Here is a 25,645-nt window from a genome sequence, read left to right as displayed (position 1 = left end):
TGCTGATCAGGATTCTTGAAAAACCCAAAACTACTTTGCGGCACTACAACTGCGCTCGTCACCTTGAGATATAAGATGTCAAGTCTCATTTGCCCAGTAATTACAATAGCTACGTCGCCCATCAGACCGAAACACAGTAATGTTTACACATTACTACTTCACGGCAGAAATAGGCGCCGTTGTGGTACCCATAATCTATGCCGACATCCTGTGCAAATGAGCCTTTCACTGGTAATTGAACGATGTCAATGAGTGCCGAGACAAATAATAGACGCTGGCCCTCGAAATGTTTTGCATAAATGTTTGGTATGGTGAACACCAACATCAGCTATAAATGGTCGTGTTGGAGGAGGTATTAGGGATGGCACTTCATCTCTTATTGCATTGAGAAATATGCCAAAGAGCCGTTCTACCCGATGATGGACAAGATCCATCGAATTTATTTGCCATTTTGTTAAAATTATCCCAAGTGACAACTAGCTTAGAATTAGATCTAAGTCTCGTGCCAGATTTCGTCATACGCATTTCCATACAACAATTTCCCATTCAGAGTCTCGTGAAGCACGGAGATAAATCAACACCTACGATGATTGCACAAGTGTATGCTGAACACATTCGCGGTGGCGACTCCATTGCCGGACAGATTGCGCATTACTCAGTGTCGGAGGCGAGAATCTAGCGCACTGGCCGACAACACAGAGCTGATGCAATCTAGTGCACACACGAATACCAACTTATTGCTTCAATCTATATTTACCATCATGTGTATACTGTGAATTAGTACTAGCAGCAAGATTCTTGGACAACGAGTGAGGGACTTCTCACTAGAAAAGCCTCTCGAAATATAACACCAAAATAGTCATATTCAGTCAGCACATTCAATTTCAATTCAATTTATTTATTAAGAGATAAGAGAGAGAATAATAATACAAGTTTTACTTAAAAACTGTGCCTGAACTAGGTAAACCTGTGTTTCAGGCGTAAAGAGCTTATATTAAAACCAAAATATTCACAAAAAAGAGAAACTTAATAAAGAAATACATTGGATAATTATTGAAAGACAGATTGCCAAAACGCAGAAAACAAATTAATTAGGATCATAATTCAATGACAAAGTTCAGCGGTTACGTACCCAATCGAGGTAGATACTCATAGTTATCATGCGAGGGGAGTTATTTTGCAGTGCCTCCCGAACCAAGTAGCCTACGCTGAGCGAGAAATTACCAGGTCATCGGGTTGGAGAGCGGATGCTTCCCTTAGGAGCATAGAGCATTAAACTGCCCCAGAGCTCCTTCGTCCAACAGGGCAGTTTTAAAAACAAAATATTTGAAAGGAATACCATGAAGTATGTATATCTTACAATAGGACTTGAGATGCATTGCATAATACACGTTGTATTTGTTTACAGTCTCTCGAGGGGGTCATAGACCACTCATCACCACAGGGCCGTGAATGGCGGGTGATGTAACACCGGGTTGAGCTATTGACGCGACACGCACGCTCGTCACATCACCACGTGACTCATTGTATTGACATCTGCCGGAGTCATGGCTGGACACTCCCATGCCATCATTGAGCTCAATGTCAGCTTAATAATGGGAACTGCCCACTTGTGTTGTGGAAATGTTTCTTAATGAAGCCCTTTGAAGTGTATACAAGTTATAGATCCTACACACTTATTTTAATGAAATGATTGCGTATAACGCAGCTCGTGTGAAAAGATTTGATGAGTTCATTGGTTTGGCTGCATAAGTCTTTGCCTCTAAAAAGCTACAGGTCGCGAGTTTGATGCCCGCTGTTTGAATTTGAGACACAACACATTAGGGATTATATATTTTTGTTCCAGTTTGTATTTTGACGTTTTAGTTTGATAAAAGTATACATAAACTTTCATTCACGAATGTTAAACTCGTGAAGCATTGTTAGACGATTTAAGAATCATTTTGTAAATCTACAGCTCAAAGTCTGAGTGAAAAAACTGCTTAAGCGATGTATAGATATAATTAAGCACCAAGTAAAACTGTGTCCCTGCCTGAACGTAGTTTATTCACAACGTCTATATAAACTTAACTAAAAGAGAACCTTTAAGCGCCATCTATATACATATAATTATAGGCTGAAAACAACTTTTTGGTAATTTGCAAGTTAAGCCCTCTCTAATTAACAAAATATATATCATAGAGGCATTAATTGAATATAATAATCTTGCGTATTTGTATCTTCAAAAATTAAATGAGTCGAGCTCATTGAAAGGCGATTCTATTACGAAAGCAATTTAATTGAACACGAATGTAAACGGAAAGCAACATGCAAGTTACAAGATTAAAATCATAAATATTCATAGTGTACAAGCACCATCGCACCTCGGGCGCCCTGCGAGGATCTACACTTATAAATCATGATCGAGTCCTCTCTCGTTAAGCTGTTAGCCGGCTTACGCCAATTATATGAGTTGACTCGTGGATTTGAACACGCAGTCTAGCGTAAATGCCAGGCCGTATAGTATTATAATAGTAATATGGCTAAGAACAGCTAAACGGCATGGCTTATAAGAAGTTGATAATATTTTACAGTTATAAAATTCAGCGAGTGGTCAATGTGAAACATTGCAAGCTAAAAGGACACCTAAATAGTCCACAGTGAATTCAGCTTATTCAGATTCCGCCAAGTGGTCGGTAAAAACTCTACTTGAACACTACCTCTACCTGATATACACAGCCTTATAAGGCCACCGCCTTGGTGAAAGCCTTAAAGCCCACACACTCCAGGGGGAGGCCCTAAAACCCTTAAACTCCATGAGATTATCTGCCTCTTACGGGCAATAGGCCCTGAGGATGTGAATAAAGTAAACAGCGAACGTAGCATGTTGTATATCTTTATTTATGTTTTATTCTTTATGTTAAGGCTTAAAGCATTTCTATCTTCTACCTTCTTATTCAGATTTCCTTGGTCGACATATAGCTTCCCGCTGGACTCGAAACTCCTAAAATGAGGTACGGACTTTCCAATTTAATTCCGTACGCTTTTCTATAACGAACATAAATCGGACTCTCTGAAAATAATTTAAAACGCTTGATTTCGGTGTTTGACGCGGTATTCTGTATGTCCAGAGTAAGATATTCGTTTATCAGTGCTTCGTTTTCGTTCAATTAGCGAAATAGAACTTCGGATTCCAATAGGTATTGTTGTCACCAAGCATTGACGTTTTATTGATGTTTCGTTAATTCACATTTAATGACGTTATTACTATAATATATTAAAATGTGCTCACATCCCGCTCTCACGGTAGGGTATACCTACACGTCGTGAGCAGTAAAAATATATCTGGTCTGTGGTCTCAGATATCTCGAGTCGGAGGTCAGTGGCCCACGGTCCGCCATGGGCGCGGGCCGTATTGTCTATTCCATAAAGAGCTGTTAGTATTAGCTTTACGACAAAGGTTAATAACACTTATATCTCTGTGAAAATTATTTGTAAATTCGCGTTTATTTCGTGTTACACAGTAATGCTAAATGGCTTTAGCAATATGATTGCTTACAGTATTAATTTATGCAAGGGACGACTTCGAGGAGCCATTAAAAACTTCGATTTTGGCACGCAGTATAAGTGACAATTTAAGAATAAAAAATAAAACAGCAAATTATCTAGTAGGTACCTATTATAAGATACTTGTAGCTAGTAAACAAAACTAACAAAAGTTCTAGGAGTTCCGAGAAACTAATGTCGTCGCGGGTAGAGTTTTCATTTTACGTCTATTACTAGGAAGATTGACACACGAAAGAAAAGCTGGAAGGTGTTATCGACATATATATATACAGCATTATATAAAAATTAGGCATGCGAAGTCGCTGGCGCCCGCTCGTAGATGGTATCGCATTACGTGCACCTTTACTAATTTCAAATTTACTAAACAAAAACTGGTTTACGAGTTACCATTATCTTTACACGAGAAAAAAACATTCCGTACGAAAATAACAAAGCACTGACAAATTTCCCTCTATCCACAATTTTATTAATATATCACAAATTCTACACCGCGCTCTGAACTCCCCTGTAGTGCCCCCATGTGTAGCATTCCTAGAATATTAAATTTGTAATAAAAATTGATATAAAATATTGAATTCAAATGCGGGACTCGAACCCGCGACCTCTTGCACACGATACTTTTACAGTTGCTCAACCCACATAGCATAGTAGGAAATTCACTTGAGATGTCGCTCTTTCAAATCAAAACCCGAAAAGTCGCGTGTTCGAGTCCCGCATCGTTCATTTATTTTAGTTACAAATTTAATTTATATAATTAATCCCACAAGTGAAGGATATCACTTTAAAAATAACAGATTGTTTAGATTCCTATAATATATGGTGATGGCCATAATTTTGAAGAGCTTAATATATTTTGTGATAACCCTGTACGTAAAAGATTGACTCTGTATTTACGATCACTTAACTATTCTACAATGCCCGACTCCCATACCCACGAGAGTTACAGTATTCCAGTTAAATCTTAAGTTTGAATACTTTACTATAAAGTGGATCGCCATTACCAAATTATCATTCAGATGCTGTCAAAGAAAAGCACTTTCTACGCTATGATGAAATACTTTAAAATGAAAGTAGCGCTGAATTTAGTTTAGACGTCAGATATTAATTATATTAGATTATACGACAATTCCGCACGTAAGATAACGTTCATTGTAAACTATAGTTTCACTAAAACCGGTTAAGTCCTAGTCGCAGGTAGGTACTTGCGCATCGATGTCAACGTACCGAGAACAAAAGATCGTCACAATTAGCGATTATTTAATTTATTTCTCATTAATATGAATAGGTTTGTTTGTTGAGCGCGATAGTTTCTGTATGGATATGATCGCCAGAGTCACCAGTAGTCTAATAGAAGCACAAAGGCTCTCATCTAAACTCACATTTAGACTTCTGTGAAGTAAGTTTTCTGCCGTCAATAATAAGTGTTGAAAGCAATATTTATATTTTAGGTTTGAAGAGCACCGTAGCTTTCCTACATTCCTAGTCCTAGCTCTACACGAGATACCTAAATAACATCATCACCATCATTTCAGCCGGAAGACGTCCACAGATGGGCAAAGGCCTCCCCCTAAAATCGCCATGACGATCGTTTTGCGCTGCCCTCATCCAAAGTATTCCGGCGATCTTGACCAGATCGTTGGTCCATATTGTGGGGGGCCTACCAACACTATGTCTTCCGGCACGTGGTCGCCATTTGAGGACTTTACTGCCTCAACGGCCATCTGTCCGTCGCGCTATGTCCCCTGCTCAATGGCAGTTCAGTTGCCCAACCATCAGGGCTATTTCGTTGACTTTGGTTCTCCTACGGATCACCTCATTTCTGATTCGATCTAACAGGGAACTCCAAGCAGAGGCCCTCTGTTATTACCCTCTGACTAAATAATAATAATATAAATTACATAAGTAGAAGCAACTGTGATTCAAGAAGGGGAAATAGATATCGCATTATATTGCTTGAAAGTCAAACATTTAGAGCATTCATTTAACGAGGTTTGTAAAATATTGCTACCTACCTAATTAGGTAGGTTGACCCAGCAAATAGATTTGAATTTGCATCACAAGTTCAAGAAACATTTTAATTACTCACCAATATTACTATAACAATTTGCAATAATTTAATCAAGATCCAATCTCATAAAGTAATTCATATTGAGTAGTTAAATAATAAGACTATGCATATGTATTTAATTGCTTCAATTAAGTAATTCGGAATGCTTATCAGATATGTTAAGCAATTACAAAACAAATATTTAAAACGGTCTTGTTTGCCAACTATTAACCTGAATATAAAAGTAGCATACGTAACAAAAGTAATAGTAACTTATTTAACGTATTGCATAACAATAATATCATAATGAATTCGCAGGTATCCTGGTAGCAACACCAATGAAGGTACACCCATCTGAAAGTCTGGCAACTCTACTGCGATTCCGCTGGTGAAGCAAGAGTGAAGGGCAGCGGCATTACTATCAACTGACTCGTACGCTTCTCTTCCACTACCCTTACAGAAGTGACCAGCCTTTTAGGTGCTTCTAGGAGTTAAGCTTTGTGTTAGTCCCTAGATCAGCTACATACCTTCATTTTTCCACAACACTGTACCGAAATCATTTCCCGTATTGGAACCCGAATGCGAAGATTTCATAGCGAATATTTAATTTGGCACACGGCACAGTGACACAATCCAGAAAAAAAGACTCTCACATTTGCTGCAGCACGATAAAGTACAGAATTCCTTTCGTTTTTCAAATCCGGTAAATCGAATCGGAAGAAGTATGTTCCAGTAAAGGTAATATTGATAAATATAGACTCTAGTATCATTTTTAATTGTAGAATATGCTTTTACGACAGCCTGTCCGTGTAATATTACCATCCGTAGGCTTCATAAAAGTAGCGGCGGCTGTAATTTACATACAGCACTATAAAGTGTAATCATTACGTCATACGAGATTACACGCCAACGTTCTTATCCCCTGATAAACGTTATTTCCACCGCTATCTTTATGATTATAATTGTGAATAATTTATACTGTGTTTAATATACATTCCAGAGCTATCTGGGAGAAATGTTACTTCGGAAACAGATCTAAAGCGCCCATGCATAAATTAATATGCAGCAATGTAGATTCTTGTAAAATGTGGGTAGAACAAAAAAAAATCTCTAATATATATATGTTTAGTTCATGGACATTGTTGTGAAAAGGTTGATTGATGGACATAGTAGTTTTATTAGAACTGAAAAACAAACGAGCTGCTTTTCAGCCGATGGTAATCACGACTACATTGCTACCTTTGCAACATCATAGGGATTACAAGAGCACGAATGCTCGAAAGGGTTTGAAGCCAATTTTGATAAAAAATACAAGCGTTACATCCTTTAAAGCAGAAGGTGTATTTTTGAAGGTCCACGAGCAGTTTCTATCACCGTTTAGTAATATCCACTACTACTCGAAAAAACCGCATACTCCTTTGCTGCCGTAGTTCTTTAAGATAATTATTTATGTATATTAACATCATAATTGCAATACGTAACTTACAAAACAATAAACAATCTCTACCGTCGCATGAAAACAAAAATTCATATTGTCAAAAACATCGCACAAAGAAACGTATTTTCCACAAACGCAAATAATCCATTGTCACGTTTCGTGTTCAAACAAAACATTTAACAAACGGGCTCGGTTCATTGCGCCGGCCCAACGTAATCTACTCGACCTTGGCAGGTGGTAACTGGTAACCTGGCTACGTCGGCAACACGTAACCCGGCATCACAACAAAAAGCGCGACCCCATGCGTGCAACTTTCACTCGTCAACTTTCGCCACTAATTAACTCCATAGAACAATGGGCGGCAAGAAAAAGATCTCGGGATTGGAACTCGATGCGCTGTTAATTAATAACGGCCCACGCTTTCTATACCACGAAATGTAACAATATGTAGATGTAAGTTGGATCGAAGTCGACAATGAGACAGGTGAACGAACGCCGCGCGGTGTGACGATGGTAAGTGTGATTTTTTCGCGTAATTAGAAAGTGTTTAATACATTTCGCTTTAATTATGTCGGTATGTGCGTCGCGGTCGTCTTTATCGTTTTGAGTATACGTTAAGTACCGTTACTATTTCTGCCAGGCTTCATAAACTACAAAATAGCTTTAAGGGTCAATGCAGTTGTTGAGGCGTTATCTATAAATAAGTTTAAATGTTTCATTAAAAAAGGCTTTGCTGAAAAACTCTTACAATAGCGGAATGTCTAAGAGTACAATCATACACTAAAATATTATATTAAAAAAAATGCAAAAAAGAATACTAGGGGAGTTCAAGCGCCGTTTCCTCTCTTTATGAGCGAGTAATATTTCAATTGAAATCAAAAGTTATTCTAAAGGAATAACTGGCAATTATACTATTTGCAAGTAGGTACTCTTTTTGAAAGAGATTTTTAATATCAAGTTTATCTTGGCACTTAGTCTCTCGAATGGGCCATAGCGCGTATCAATGTCATCTTCCAACTCACAATTTTTACATTGTTCCAGAAACTTCGTAGCATCTTAAAAGGCTGAGCTATAAGGCTTCCGGGATGTTAAAGCGACCATCAATAATAATTTTGTTCACAACAATCATGAAATTAATTTTTTTGGGGGACACTTAATTTAGTTTCTAGTCACTCCTAAAACCGTACCTAGGCCATAACATGAGCGATCTCTCAGGGAAAATTAGTGGACTAGTGTGGATTAAAGGAGCCTTTAAGAGATTGGGCGAAAAACCAGACAGACCTTAAACATTTTTTTATATTCACATTTCAAAGGCATATTATATTTATGTTATAATAAGTTTTATGTAAAATGTACATCGTTAAACAAATGTTATATATATATATAACACTGAAAATTTCTTTGAATTAACGTCCTCATTACGTTGTTTCGCCACCGCAGCACTTGGCTTAATTATAATGGCGTTGCGTAACCATGGGGTTGATTTTCCGTCAGACCCACACCGAGCCCCTGACATTTGATAAATGATAACAACTTTTCACGATCCCTAAATAAATGATTCTCCGCACTTTCTAAACTAAACTTTTATTTACGTCATTGCGCGATTTATTTTTTATCACGTTTAAAAAAAAATAACACAAATAACTATGTGCGAGTCCTTTAAAAATCCAACTCCAGTAATTCGAGTCGGCATCTTCTTTTCCTTTAGGAAGAATTAACTAATTGAACGAATTACGAAATTCTGAGCAGCACTGGATTTGAGCACCATGGAGACATTGGATGTACTATTGGCAAAATTGTCGTAATAAACACGAAATTCGCGTAAACATATATTTCCTATGTAAGTAACACTTTATTAGACAGTGACAGTCCACCAATTGTCAACAATCTTTTTCGTGCAAATAATCTCAGTAAACTAGCAGATTCATAACCATTAGTGCTGGCTTACTACAGCTTGGCGGCAGCAGAAGGTTTCACTCTGGTATCCATCTACTTTGCAGTCTGTGCGATGATACTCTGACCGATAGCAGTAGTCGTACAAGAAGCCATAGCTTGTTACGTCACTAGGCTATTATAAATCCCGCGTGTTGTAACAGGGATGCAGTGGTTTTGAAGTGCCACATTCTCAACGCGCCGGATTATATCGGACAGCATTTCAAGTCTCATGGTAGCCAGACACTCCTAGTCAACTCGAGCCGTGCGTTACATAGCCGACCGTGACAGCTCATTTTCAATCAATACCCACAAAAAACACTCACGAGCGCGCCCAGAGAAGTTTCTACTTCCAAAATAATCAATCATAACAATCATGATATTATTATTTTTTATTACACATTCACTTACAATAGCGATATATTGTGTGCTATCATAAACAAATCAATAAACTAGCTATCGCTGATATGAATATGGAGATAACCAAACGGGTACGATCACATAGTCGAATGTAGGTTCTGTGGGCTAGTCATCATAAAAAATACCTGATTCAGTAACGGCAATGAGAACAAGGTTAAGGTCATTGGTCATTGAATTATATGTGTACGATCAGAGGCTATCGCGTACAATCCGATGTGAAATAATTGAATAGAAAATATATCACATGCGATAACTGTCTATTTTAAATCATTTTTATTGCCCTACAGCTGGTTTCGTCAATATTCACGGGACTTACTCGGGAAGACTTGGGAAGGGCATACTCCACAAGAACATACGTTATCTTGAAGGCCGACACCGCGGTTTTTTATAAATTTCCAACAAGCTCACCACTTGCCCGTTTTCTCCCTCAAATATAAAAGAACTCGTTCAAATTTTTAATTTATTGTAACATGGTCACAAAATATAGGCGGCAGTGATCAATCAGCCTCGCACATGTGACTGATATGAAAAAAAAAACCTTTTGAATAATGCTGCTACATTATACTTGGTTAGTTATATGGATATCTCTCATCTATATCTATATAAATAAAAATGATGTTCGTTAGTCTCGCTAAAACTCGAGAACGGCTGGACCGATTTGGCAAATTTAGGTCTTGAATTATTTGTGGAAGTCCAGAGAAGGTTTAAAAGGTGAATAAATAGGAAAATGCTGCTAAATTAAATAAACCAACTAATTTGTTTTTCCTTTAATGTGTCCCCTGTCGTTCAGAAATCAAATTGAAAGAATAGTTTAAAATGAATAACTAATTAGAATCTTTATATCTTTCTAACTTTCTTAGGCGGTAAAAAGCTAACTTTTATTTAATTTTTGATTTTTTCTTATTACTTTATATGGCAATACAACGTTTGCTGGGTCAGCTCGTTTATAAATATATTTTATAACTAACAAGATAAATCTTAATTTCGACGTCCTTTATTACCGAGCCGTATAATAGAATTAAAATAAAAACCCACCGGAAGCCGTATAACTAACTGATCGCGTGGCAAACAAAAAATAACACATTATCTTCTCATTCTGTCAGAAGCGTATCAAGCATGTAAGGTTCTTACATCGTTGTACAAAATTTATTAGACAAATACTGAATTTATAAAACAAAAAAGTTTTCCACTTATAGGTACTTATGGCTGTATATACATTCACTGGGAAACCACTGTGGCGCAACCAGCTCGGTCGCATCATGACTGGTGTCTGTATGGTGTCACGGAATGAAATATAACCCTTACCTACACGATCGAATTTTGGCAATTCTGTATCACTTTCCCTCTCTCATCTCGAATCTCAATTTTTTTTAATATTCATGTTACTTGATAATAATATAGCTTTCTATTGGTGAAAGAGTTTTTTTAATCACTTCAATAGTTTTTCGTGTCTCTCCGGTACAAGGCAACATCTTTTCTTTCTACACTATTAGTAAAGAAAAGTAAGCATTTTTGGGGAAGATGGTTCTCCATTTTCATGCTATCAACTACATGGTGATCATTCATGGTGATCATGGTTTCATGCTACATGGTGATCAAAACCGCCCTATGCACAGGGAGATCGAAATTTGTTTCATAGAAATTCAGTTATTCCACTGCTTCTAACAAAATATTTTTTGGGTGATTTATAATGTATATTAGACAATAATATAAGCTTTTATTCAGAAAGTAAAATAAAGGAATTTATTGTTCTTAATTAAACATCTTCTACTCTTTCTGCTTGTCTATTCTTCTTAAGACTTCTTACACTATTTCCTATCTTCAGCTAACCTAGACCATTTGTTGCCTGCTATCGTCCACATATATGTCCATATATCGTCTAACCATCTTAATATGTAATGTGATTATGTATTCTTACATATGTGATGGATTGATTCCATGCCTCGCCTCCAGATCCATTTAAGTATTCTAACAGCTTAACGGCCGTTCCCAATATATTATCTACAGATAGAGATAAATTACTACCTTCTACTGTCAGTAATTAGCTGTCAATAATCTGAAGCTGTCACAATATCGGGTATGTTATAAGTCATTCTTATCGCCCTATATTGGGACGCGTGAATTGAAATTTCCATACAAACTTCTCCCATTGACAGACAGCGTGTACGGATAAAGTGAGTTACCGTCGATAAGTTTATTGGGACAGAAAAGTCAACGATAGTTACGATTTTTATCTCAAGTAAGAGATAGACTGAATATTGGGAACGGCCGTTAGTGACATTAGTGATTTGTGTATTCTCTCTCACATCTATCTATGCTTCTCGTTCTATATGTTTTATTAATTTGGCTCTTTGGCAAATGAATATTTTATTAACCTGTGTTTGTGTAGGCGACCAAGTCTAACAACCGTTGGTCAATACAGGAACAGATACATTTAAGAGAATTGTGCACAGCTATACACGTTGTTGTGCAGTCAAGTGTTCAATTAGTTAAATGAATGTGTGCGTTGCACATAGATCTATCGAGACAGTAGCGAGAGGGTCCCCCTCCAGAATGCCGGCTCCCGGGACAACGTGATTTAATCAATCCTGTGTCCGGACTGCGGGACCATCCGTCCGCCCGCGTAGTGTTTTATTTGGAGCTTGAACATCATTTTTGTTATGGTAATGAAAGTGAACGGCTTGCGGATGCCTAATGAGAATTATTCTATGCAGAACTTTCCTGCAATGGTAGTACTAGATTTATATACAAGGGTTATTACAGCATTGTTTACAGAATTTTATACCTATTCCTATATCATTTTTAAGTCGGAAAACCTTGACGCACTAGAAAGAAAAAGTTTTGTTTTTTGTGTGAAAAATTTCATCCAGATCAGAGAATTCCGCGAGATTGTGCCGCAGGCATACAAGCAATTCACAATTTTGTATTCGTAGCATCATTTAAAAACATTAACTTATAAAATTCGGCACTTGCACTCCTACTTATGCTATTCCAATTTTGCCTTTCTTATAAATCGTAAACATAAAATAATATTTAAGCTAATTTTTGTTCGCGAAGTATTTCCAACAACGACAGGGCCTTTTTGCAAACCAAGCAAAAATCGGAGCCAAACCCTGTAATCAAAACATACACCAAGTGTAAACAAACAAGATAATCCAATCAATCCAAATGCAAGTGTTTACAATTACGTAATCAACTCTTGCACAGATGCACAAAATATATAACAAGCTCTGTTTAGACAAAAGTTCAAGTCGATACTGACTCGGGAACCAATAATAAACGATGATACGCCACTACGCTCCGTACAATAATAAGCTCAAAATAAGCAATTTTGCGTAATCGTCCGACACAAATTTCACTGCTATAAATTAAATATTATGTTTACTGTATAACTTTCATACCAGTCCAATATATTACATAATTGTACAGCAATGCAGCATTTAATTTAACTCGTGATCAATACGGTCAAATCGACCATCTATATCGTAAACAATTTCGTACGTAACAGCTCTATACATGTAACATACGTTAGTATTGCCACTACCTGAATGCTTGTACTGTAATAATTAAAATGAGATACGCAATCGAAATTAAAACTGATCTTATCGCGATGCGAAAATGAGGAAAACGAAGTACATAACGCGTGGTGCGGCGATATGAGAGTATCATCACTTTCACCCGTTTCGAGATTTCCATCATTGAACTGCCAACTTTCCAATGAGATGTTCAGAGCGTGGTGCGGCACCGTGCACCGAGCACCTTGTGCTGCCCTGAATGTGCTCAGTCATGCACAATCACGCTCTTTACAATGAAAGTTATTGCTTGCCTCGGTCCTCGGCTCGCAGCGGTACCCGCAACCTGGCGCCCGCGCCGTATGGATACGTTTTCCTATTACACTGCAGTTATGCGATCAGTGATTCTTTCGTATAAATAATTCGTATAGTTAATCCGAGCTAAACATCATTAGTATTTATTTATATATTAAGCAAACACTTTGTGCCCCTTTTTAATAAATTGCGCCATCGGTTGATTGTGACATTTAAAGCTTTAAATATGGAGGAGAAGTGCATAAAGCTATTTTTTATTTATGTGTCTTTGACAATAAAACCCTTTAAAAAAATTAAGTCAAAACATAAAATTTAAATGAATTACGATCTCTGAGCGACCAATAGTTTATATTATTATTCATTTACCGTAACAATTTTGAGCTAACATAGCCTCAGAAAGCTGTTTGAACAGTTAGTCTGCTGGATCAAGTCTCTTGTAATAACATGGTTGTTTATGTGAACAATATTAATAATATTGATATGAAACGGGTAACAGTAGCAAACAACTAATTTTACGGCAGTTTTGCTAATAAATATAATTAATTTTATTCTACTGGTGTCTAGTTTGATTTCGTCACCTGAATGAATTACACTTTCCCTGATTGAGAAATGGAGATGTCTTGACCTTGATAGTAATGAATCACATGAGCTCAATCGATAAACTGCTTGATGATTATACATTAACGAAGCCAGATGGCCGAGACAACGTCCTGAATACAAATGAGTACACACTTGCAAAACACTCCACCACAAATAAGGCAATTAACGGAGATATATTTACGTGAGCCGAGTTACTAAGCTGTGATGATACGACATTCTGAATTTTATTGAAATAAGATTGCAATCGTATTGTGCCTATATCGGTAACAACAAAGACGTGCGGCTGGTGATTTTCCATTAGTCAACAAGTTCAAACATATCCTGTTGGAACACAAGTATTGTGCAAAACAAGAGAGAGAGACTTCGTGAAAAATTTTCTTTTGTTCTCTTTTGTTTTGTGCTAATTCATATATTTTTATTCAAAATAAGATGTGATATCGCTTCTACTACCACCCATTCGAAAACTATGCCTCAGACCTGAGAAGATCGGGCACAAGAAACTCAGCGGGCTTCTTTTTTTTTGCAACAATAATAACACAACATTATCAAGAATATATTGAGAAGCAACAGTCAAGATGTCAATTTCTTAAAATTTTTCTCTTAATGATTCTTTAGGACTTAGTTTATAAATAGCGCGTATAGCCTTCTTCTGCAGCACAAAGATAGTATTAATATATCGGCTGCATATTTATGTATTATCCACATTATAATTATTGGCATAACAATTACTGTCTAGAATATCTATATATATAAGCTCAGTTTGTATATTTTTTAGATTTAATGTAGTCACTCTATTTCTTCAATATCTAAATGAACAATCGGAGTTCAAATAGGCAAACATTTTAAAATAAAAGTAAATAAATTGAAATTGCCATTGAATTGGTTCAACATGAGAAATCAAACACAAACTATTCTCACGCGCATCTAATTTTCCTTAGATGACGTACTTTCTTTCTTATTCAATCATTAGTTAGAAAAGAAAGTTAAGAACATCCAAGCTAGACTTATTATTTGGTGTACAAAATACCTATGCCTTTAAAATATGATTCTATATCGGTCCAATCTCCTACTATATGTTTTGAGCTGTTCTCTTTTTGAATGTTGCCACAAGCGTGGATGTAAATCAAATATAACACAAAGCCATTATCTATATCACAAAGTCGCGAACACATTAATGATGTCTGCATACTATAAATTGTTTTAATGGGCGATATACCATTGAGGTGAAACATTTGATAAGATTCTATTATGGTAACAAGTCGTTTATTATGGTCTGTAGTGGTCGGCGGGCCTGCCAAATGGGATTGACGCCAGACTTCAGAGCATTAACACCTGTATCATTTTAATGAGACTCATGTATTATGCAGACGGTCGCGAGTCACGCCGGCTTCTGACGCTGACAACATTAAGATAATCGCGCTCATATCAGCTGCCATCTTGGGACTATAATATGTTTGTTTGTTTTCATTTCATTGTCCAAATACTTTAACCCCCTTATTAGTAATAGTCTTCTAACTTAAAGCATTGCTAATTCTCACTCTGTCTTCTTCTATTGACCTAAGTCAGAATGAGAAAAAACACTTATAAGAGGCTGTTTAAAGTTAGCGGACCATTATGGTAAGTACCTACCTTAAGAAATTCTTAACAAAACGAATACTAAGTAAATAGTTTTACATTTATTAGAAACACTGAAAGAGATGGACATCAAATTTATTTATTTGTGAAGAAAGAAACGACGAATAATTTAGTTTCTATGAGAAATATTATGATAACATGACGTGATGTTGTAACACCAAAGGAATGATAAGAGATTTAAAATATTCTTTTTCATATATCATGTTTCTCGCATCCACGACCTTGCTCAGAATCTTCAAGATATTTTTATATACAAGAATATTAAATAAAATATTAGACTTTAAATTGTTGTGCAAATCATTTTATTAAGTCATTAAGAGGTGCATTTAATAATATTCCGTTACATGTAACGCAAGGATTTCTCCCCAATATTGCCTATATCGAGTCCTCTCACCCATATTACACATTACAATTGTTATCATACCAGTTGATAAAAAGCAACCTTCAGCCAAGGCTGTTCACGATACTTTAGATTGCAATTAACCTAAAAACAGTAACGCTATTACCAATTGTACAGCTTTCTATGAAACCATTTACATTTTATAGTAGATTTATATACGTTTGTACACATTTTTTTTATGAAAATAATAGACGAGACGAGCAGGACGTTCAGCTGATGGTAATTGATACGCCCTGTCCACTACAATACAGCGCCGCTCAAGATTATTGAAAAACTCAAAAATTTTGAGCGGGACTACAACGGCGCTCGTCACCTTCACCAGACATAAGATGTTATGTCTCATTTGCCCAGTAATTTCACTAGCTACGGCGCCCTTCAGACCGAAACACAGTAATGCTTACACATTACTGTGCCGCTGTGATACCCATTATCTAGCGGGCATCCTGTACAAGGTGACGAGCGCAGTTTTAGTGCCGCTCAAGAGTTTTTGGGTTGTTCAACAATCCTGAGCGGCACTGCATTGTAATGGGCAGGGCGTCAATTACCATCAGCTGAACGTCGTGCTCGTCTCGACCCTTATTGTTTTAAAAAAAAGTGATCAGTGAAAAGTGTCAAGTAACATCTTTAGAATATACCACAGGTAGGTTAACGTATACGGGATTTAAAAAGAACACAACCTATAATCAAAACAAATACCTAAAGGTTCGTCTGAAGGGCTGAATAAAATGAAAAACTCCCATCTTCGGACATTCAACTCTAGTAATCGAGTTCATAGTTTCTGTCTGAGCTGAGTCTATCTTTATTAATGTACCTGTTATTTTTTATTTAGGAACCTACAAGTCTTTGAATATGAAAAGATAATTAATCATAAGTTAATTAACATTGGTAAGGTGTGTGTAACATGAAAGCTAAAATGTTACATTAACAAAATAGCAATGAAGAATGTACTTATGAATATGTCTGGTTGATCCAGCTTATATTGCCGAATCAAAAAATTCAGCGTTTGAAATTGAAAACAAAAAGCAAATTAATAGTCAGATTGCAACTTTATCGAAATCTACTCTGACGTAATCGAGTAAATGTTAGTTAGTATGTATATAGCACAATTTATCCGAGTCCCAAAGATCAAATGACATAAAAACCAGTCCGAAACTTCCCTCGCGACAGCACAACATCAATTCTCGTAGCATGCACGCATGACAATGCCATGCTAATTGTCACCATTACCAATTATCATACGTGTTTTCCAGTAAAAGTTTCGCGTGCATGCAAATATCTGATGCACTTCATGCAGATACATTACACACGACAGCCGTTCGCGCGTTTTTGTTGACAACGTTAATAATGTTTACAGTTGTTTTTTTATTGTAAATATTCAATTCAACAATTAAAATGTCATGCAAATGTTTATAACATCATTGAGATAATTAACATGTTCTGAATCAGTAACAAACCAATCAGACATTGTGAAAAGTAAAATTTAATACAACAAAATACAAGATTTATTTCAAAAATATGATTATAGATACATTTTTTTAGTAATATCTTCTCGCCACATAACCGCACGAGACGGGCGGATCATCCGGTAAATAAAGTACAATAAAACACTCTATTAAACTCACTCGGAAAAAATAATAGATAAGTACTTAGATAGATTTAAAAAAAAATAACAGTTAAATTGAAAACTTGTTCGTAGCCCTCGATGTTTTCATGTCAATATAACATTTAAAGCCCACTTAATCACACTTGCAATTTATCTGATCAATAAAAACAGGTTACCAGAAATTGAATGTCAGAGATCAGAGAGTCAGATAATCCTTAAAAAGACTACTATGAACTATTTAAAATATTAAAACACACTGTCAAAATTGTAACTGTCACTACTTCAATTTATTTGATGTCCGCTGCTAGACAGACAGCAGAGTATTATACTATTTAATTTGTGCTATTGTAATTATGACCCTGGTGGGCAGTGGGACTCGAACCAAAGCCTCTCGGGATCCCCAGCGCTCTTACCAACTAAATCACCCGTGCGAATGATACAGATTTGAACTCCGCAATGTTCATAAATTAGTACAAATAATATAAATTTGTATATTTAATCCCAGACGTGAAATTGAGCAGTCTTTAGTTCACGGTTCCCCGCGACCCTAAAAATTTACTAATCAATTCATAATTTTGATTCCTCGAGGACCATTGCTCATCAGAGAGTCTATTTAAAATATATCCCGTGTTCCTTACCAGATTTATTCGCTTTGCACATGAACGAGGCGAGGTCGCGGAGGTTATTTCCACAAACCAGTTGACCGTCGCAGCCATACCGGGAGCCTGTCTGCACGAGCTACGTAACACACCTTGTGGTCTAAAAAGTGGACTGCGCAGTGCGCATGCGCCGAACTGGTATTTGTCTGCTCACACACGCAACAGTTTTTAACCTGTCGTCAACAAGGTGCCCACTTGTGGGTACCCGATTAAGCCCGAATGTAATGGATTTTCTATACTGTTTGTTATTTTACTTATATTATTATACTAGGTGATGCGCGTGACTTTGTTCGAGTACACACATGACAGAGTACGTACTGCTTTAAAAACCGTTGTTTCTTAAAACTTTATATTAAATGGATATATACCAATTATTTTAGATATGGGTCAAGTGTCTAAGGAACAAAAATGAATATTTAATTTAAATCTATCCTGTAGTTTTTTTTAAGCGATCATCTCTAAAACCTCTATCATTTTATTTATATAGATTTCAGAAACTGCAGCCGAAACGTGGATTCCGTACTTCACGGTCGTTACATTTGTACTTAACTATAGAACTGTAATTTTTATATTTACAGTCCCGTGTACCTACTTGACTTTAAAAACTAAAGCCAAAACGTGAAAACGTGTAATTCACGGCATTTCCGTTTAAAACTATGCGATAAAACAAAATTTCACTTGTATGCATAAATGTTATTTGAGCCCCGTGTCATCATCAAAATCATTTAAAATTGTTTATTTAACTGAAAATTATAAATTAAATTAAACTCCTCCAAAGTCTTTATAAATTATAATAATAACAAATGCACGTTCACTTTCTTTTAAATATAAAAGTAAAATTAGCACTTAAATTTATTTCAAAAGTACAGAATTTTAAGTTGATTTTAAATAAGATGAAATTTTAACAAAAGTTTGTCTAAAACATCAAAATTTCTTCATAGGTAAGTAAGTAAAATAATATATTATATATCTAAAATTCTATGTGATTATTAGCAGTATGAAATACAATAGAAGAATTTCAATAACCTCGTAGCAGTAACAGGAATGGTACGTAGAATATATAAAAAAAACATCATGTGTTTTTTCCAGATACACTGTGGTTTTGACGTGATAAAAAAAAATGAAGGTCGTTGAAAATGCCTTACGTTTTTTGACCTTTGCCTGTAGAACAAGACGTTTTTAATTTATTATATGTTGCATCATTTTACATTTTACATATTATATTGTAATTTGAAATGATTTATAAATCGATGTACTTAAATGTAAATCTTGATATAAAAGAGTGGCAATGAGTTTCTTGCTACTTCTTCTCATTAGCTCAACCCTTTACGAAGTAGCGGTAGATTCAATAAGAAAAATATTTTTTTTTTGACATTCATAAGTGTCATATCCGTGACCTACGTGAATAAACTGATTTTGATTTGATTTATATTATTATGTACATTGTACTTACATTAAAAACTAAAGAAAATCTTAAACATCCAAATAATACCCGTATCTAGAAAGCCATAAATTAACCAGTGCACCAAAACATGACATCATAACTATTAATACATCTGCAATAAATTAGCAGCTATCACGTTGCGGTACTGTTATCAGACAGAGGTCGCGGCTCGCGAGGACCAGCGAGTAATGATACCATGTGATGTGCGATCATTACCTACCTCACAGTATTTAACTAAATGGAGACGCTCGAGTTGAACGGATATCAATATGACACTTTTTAGAAAAGATTTACTAGGGTTTCTGAGTGTGTTTCTGTTCGTCAACGAATTTTATTGGGATGTAATCTTCACAAATATATTCTATAGATACCTATTGTATGTTTAACTTGGTAAGCGCTATTGTACTTCCTCCTACCCATTTTATTCAGATACTTTTTCCTTCCCTCTAAATCTGAAAGAGCGTTATAAAGCCAGATATGTGTATATGCGAAAACTCAAAAATAGGAAAACATAAACAATATAACTAGTATCTATGTTACCAATTATGCTCTAGTACATATATGTTACAGAGGAGAATAGATTGTATATTATGGGTCATCTCCGGTGAGGTAAATACTCCAAATATCAAATATTACAACCGACTGACTGATTAGCATCTTCAAAGAGTTGTAGGAATTAGATCCGTGGGAATCGTATAATGGCAGTTCTACGGAACCAACGACGTAGAACCAAACGAAATAATGATATCAATGCCAGGACCACGCTCACTTATTTAACAAATATAATGACTAGTTAATGGGTAAGTGTATATATTATATATAATTCTTTGAAATTACAGAGCCAATGCGAAGCTTAGTCCTACCCCGAGAGTTCTGTACAAAACTAGTAAAATATTAGTGGGGATTATACTTCAAAATAATACTAATTGAACGTGAAGTATTAAAACGTGCTTTCACGTACCTACAACTAAGCTTCTGAGAGGCTGAGATCTATAGCGCGCACTTAGCCTTTGCTCAGAGTTTACTTACATAAAACTTAGCCGAGTGTAATAAAACGCGAACTTGACTTTTGCATTGAGCTGTCTTAGCTTAAGTTCAGCATAATTTCAGCTGTCAAGTGACTGTAAAACGAAATCAAAGATAATGCTAAGCTCTGAGCCTATTCGCGTTCGCATAATAACTTTATTTATTTACAGTGTGTAGAACAGGGGCGTGCAATGGTTTTCTAGCAGGTACTGTAGATCTAATTAGTCGTAGTTGAGCTTGGAATATGCAAAGATTGCGTGTTTAGTATCTAGCGTTAGGAAAATTTTGATGAGTGGATGTTCAATAGAAGTTTGGTTATAAAATCTGAAAACTAAATCTACAAATTCAACTAAATTAACTTTAACACTAGTGCTATATTTATATAGGTTCATAACGAGGTAGGCACTGCCTAATTGCCTATATGATATGCACGCCCCTGGTGTAGAATGATACAATTACTGTACTTAAAATTCTTTTGAAGTTTTTTTAATTATTTATTAACTATTGTCGAAGCGTTACAATGATTATTTACATCAGTTTGTATGTGTCACATTTATAATATTTTGAAAAATGATGAAAGTTTCAAATTATTTCATTAAAAATTCGACAATTTCACAGAGATTTTTCAGATTGCATAAAATAACTAAAAAATTTAACGAACGTCTATTTCTCCTACTTGTGCTTTGAGTCCTAAGTCCGTGCTAAACTATCACTTCGCAAACCCTTTAGAATCCACAGAAGAAACAAGGCAAGAAACTGCAAATCAAATACTACAATTATTACTCCTCTACAAACATGTCGCAATCGCGTGTTAGTTTCAGATACATAATAACGCAATTAAATTAAATACACTTAAAGAGAAATCAGGAAGACTAATAGCAAAAGAGTTTAGAATATATTTAATTATCAATTTAAATATGTATTGCGAGAACATTGAGCGATTTGCATGCATTACCGCGGACTGCGAGCGAATGACGAAAGCATGTCTTTTGGTTAAAAGTGTTGGAAATGCGGTCGAGGTGAGATATATTTAAGAATGCTAAAAACTGAAAAGACAGTCGTTTTAAATCGTCACCACTTAGATTGCCAACTACATGCCTACTTTGTGCCTGTTTATAAGATAAAATTCGGACTAGATAACAAACTTTGCTTTGAAAATATTAAGTAGTAAAGATCAAATTTGAATTTGAGCGAAACTAAACTAACGCGCTGACTTACAATAGCATACAATATAATATTGCATTATGGCGGTATAAATAATTATACAATATTATATATAATTCCGGCATATCGCTGATTGATCTGCGGCCCCCGCACCCCCCCCGTCTCCCACCAGTGAGACCCTATCTTCCACTTTAGCGCGTTTAATGACACTGCTCAACGTTCGTGCCGACTAGGTTTCATTTTCGTTCTATTTCAACTCCTCCAGCCGAACCTAAGTCAAATGGATTAACAGAAATTTTAAACCTTTTTTTATGATTTCATTTTAGATATGGAAGCGAAATCGTGGCGTCATTCAGCATGTCCACACTTCAGTTGACGGGACTTGATCCGGTGAACATTTGGCACCACAGCGACCAATTAGACTCGTGCTAAAAACATGGCACGTCATCGCTGAATGCCGCGGGTAACGCTTACGACTTACCGCGACTATTCTTATTTATTTTTTAGAGAATTGTTATGTTGCTTCGTTTTGTTCCGAACTTGTGGGTAATGACTTTATCAGTATTATATTTTACGCGCTCCACATTCACATCAGCAAGAATCTCGACGAGAGCTTCTTTTTGTATAGACTCGCCAGAGTATCATGACGCTAATAAGTTTCCACGCCTCGTGGATTTTTAGTTTATTATTATAATCTTTCAAACTTATATTCCACAAAATCTGTTCTGCTTAAAATATTCTAGGAATGTCAATTTTAGTTCGGTCGTCCAAATCCGACTCATATTGATGCTCAGTAAACACCAGGTACCTATAACTGTTATAACCGATCGAGTCGCTCACTACCGACACTGAGAAACGTGCGAATGTGGAGTCAATGAAAATACTCGTCTGTTCTCTTGTTCTTAGCTCTTTTATCTCGCGCCAAAATACCGACAGAAATCGGAGAACAATGCAAGAACCTGCCAATATTACGTGAATCGATTCCACGCGAGATTCTCGCGTTTGTAATTTGTGTTCTTTATTCCTGAACTCCTATTATAACCTCTGTGGCTACAGAATTCACTGGTTGTATGGCATCGCACCAAATCATTACGTATAAAAAATTTGTCAATTTTCACAAATATAATAATTATAATCAATTTGGTAAGTAACTAGTTGATTATTATATAATGAAAAGGTACAATAAGTTATACGAAGTATGACGATCCGGTTAATTGAAAGAATGAAGAAAAAGAAAAATTAAATTCTTGGTAACAAAGGTCCGGAATTTCAAAATTGGAGTTATTCAAATTAGAAAAAAATACAAATATAATAAAAATTAAATAACAATCATAAACTGAATGATATTGAAAGCAGTATCACCGAGCGCGCACCAACGAACACTACATAACTAAATAAATTAGCTTGTCTCGTCTTAACTAGGTAATTCAATTCAATATTTAATGCGGAAACTGGTGCTTTAAAAAAACTGCCAACTCATTTTGTGTTACATAATATTATTTTACATAACGTAATTATATATCTTCATCCTTAGGAGATCTAAGTATATACATACCCGAACATACCCGAAATGATACAATATATTGACAGGGATTTTTTATGCAAGCAAATAGAAAAACAAATAAACTAGGTGTAGAAGCTTTGGTACAACCAAATTCAAACTACAGGAATGTGTAACTCAATTTGACCGGGGCAACAACGAAAATTATTCATGTGCCTCGATTGCGAGAAGATTTTTATTGATATACCTACCAATACTGGCTTTCTGTGCATGGTGACAATAACCGGAAATAATTTTATCAATTACATTAGTCTTTGTACGAACCTCAATTTGGGGCAATTTTAGTTTTATGTTATTTTTTTTTTTAAGTAGCTACTGCAATGTATAATAATTTTATTGTTATATCTTATTACATATTGCATATATATATATAAATGCCTGAAATAAATGGCATATTATTATTATTGAGATGTCAACATGATTTTTGTAAATCCTATTGAAAGCTAACAAACATTTTTTTTTGTAAGAACCGTTAATGCGGATTGTGTACATCGATCTCAGTTTTTAGACGTCAGCTATTTTTAAAGAAAGAAAAAAAAAACACCTTTAAGGCACATCAGTGATTGTGAGAGTAAAGCTATGTGGCTCAGAAAATGTCATAAAGGAAGGTCCGACGTTAGCCCGTCATTGTAATGAGTAAACACTTGCGAAATCACGGCGCGTCTGTTGACAGCCTTGTAGTAACACGAAGGTAATATCCTGCCTCCGACAGAGCTTCCTCACACACAGCCTTCAACTAAACAAACACATTTCTATTGGTCACTTAACACTTCCGTAACAACAATCCGTTTATCAATAGGTACATGACCGTATACGTAATAAATAAAAATATAAAGAATTGAAACTGTAACAAATAAAGTTTTTATGTATTTAATGAAATGAGATAAATTATTTACAATGTAGTTTGTTTTAATTATAAGGTTTGTATCGTCATACTAGATTGGGAAAATTTGGTTAACAAATTAAGATGTCCAGTGAAATTCAATTTATACTTTAACTTTTACTATTTGTGTCGTTTTATTATAAACGTATTTTTTTTTAATAAAAATAAAAAAAAAATGTCGCCCAACGTGGGGCTCGAACCCACGACCCTGAGATTAAGAGTCTCATGCTCTACCGACTGAGCTAGCCGGGCTGTGTCAAATGGTTCGAAATTATCTTACATTTGCGAGATTCCAATTAAACGACTCGTTATAATTCTTAATAAGATATTTTTTAAGATTAAAAATTGTGAGATTTACCCCATATCTATTCTTATCCTAATAATAATGTTGGTACTCAATATTATGTTAAAATTTAAAGAAGATATTGTGAGCAGCATCTTAATATATTGATACAATAGAATATGCAAATACATACAATGATATGAACTGACATTGAAATGAGATAATTCACAATAAGTGATGTCAACAGATAGCTATGCCTTTCATATCACTTGAATAAACACTTGTGTGTGGAAACAAATCTAAATGTTTTGTTCTTTCTTGTAAACTAGACATATATCAAAGGAATGTTTTTATAAAGTTTGAAAGGAACTCGCCAAATAGCTTCTTGTCTTGTATATTTGATGATGCAGGAATTTGTATGTATATTTTGAGCATTATAATGAATTTTAGTTAGCTAATGATGTGATGACATAAAGTCAGTATACAACTAAATTGGTGCCATCATGGCAATGGTAAGTAAAGCAATACCGAGTCCATTCATCATGTACATGAACAGGTGCTCCCTAGTGTAGCGGACACTGAGAACTCGCCTTCATGGAAACAAAAATTTTAAAATTATATTTACTGGACTCAATTCTTTTGAGATGTTTTTACTAAACATTTAAGTATGTCTGCAGCATCACTTGTATTGACTATCTGAAAAAATTTATTTAAGAGTGGCAATCACTTTCAAACTACTTCTTCTCATTAAAAACTCAACACTTGTGACAGTCATTAGTGATTTTTTGATCTAATAAACTATGAATAAATGATTTGATGAATTGTTGGGGATGATTATAATTTACAAAAATATTTAATGATTCTTTAATGTAAGCCACTAGGTCTTGAGTACCTCAGTGTGAAAGTGCTAATTATACTATCATAGTTGGGTTTCATACTTCATTGATCATTTACATAATACTTAAAATTAAATATGTTTATAATTATAATGTTTAAAGAGCAGAGTTGTATATTTTAAGCTGTGTAACATAACTATTACTTTTCCTTCTGTAGGGCTTTTTCGTTGTTATTATCTTTAAGTTCGTCGATCGTTACAGTGAAACTCTCCAAAAAAGTATGTCCTTAAAATCTAAAACACTTAAACTTTCTTGTAATTTAATAATTTTAATTCTGTCCA

General features: G+C 35.4%; 1 protein-coding gene and 1 non-coding gene across 2 annotated transcripts in view; both read right to left on the bottom strand.

The window, feature by feature from the left end:
• The window catches only part of LOC126973787 (uncharacterized), a 121,964-nt gene that overhangs the window by 94,520 nt on the left and 1,799 nt on the right, over positions 1–25,645 (bottom strand). The window lies entirely within an intron of this gene.
• Positions 24,365–24,437, bottom strand: Trnak-cuu (transfer RNA lysine (anticodon CUU)). The gene has a single exon. It is a non-coding gene; the product is annotated as a tRNA-Lys (tRNA).

Source organism: Leptidea sinapis, chromosome 1 (assembly GCF_905404315.1).
Source record: "Leptidea sinapis chromosome 1, ilLepSina1.1, whole genome shotgun sequence".
In the NCBI taxonomy this organism is placed as follows: domain Eukaryota; kingdom Metazoa; phylum Arthropoda; class Insecta; order Lepidoptera; family Pieridae; genus Leptidea; species Leptidea sinapis.
This window is presented reverse-complemented; position numbering and strand designations above follow the sequence as displayed.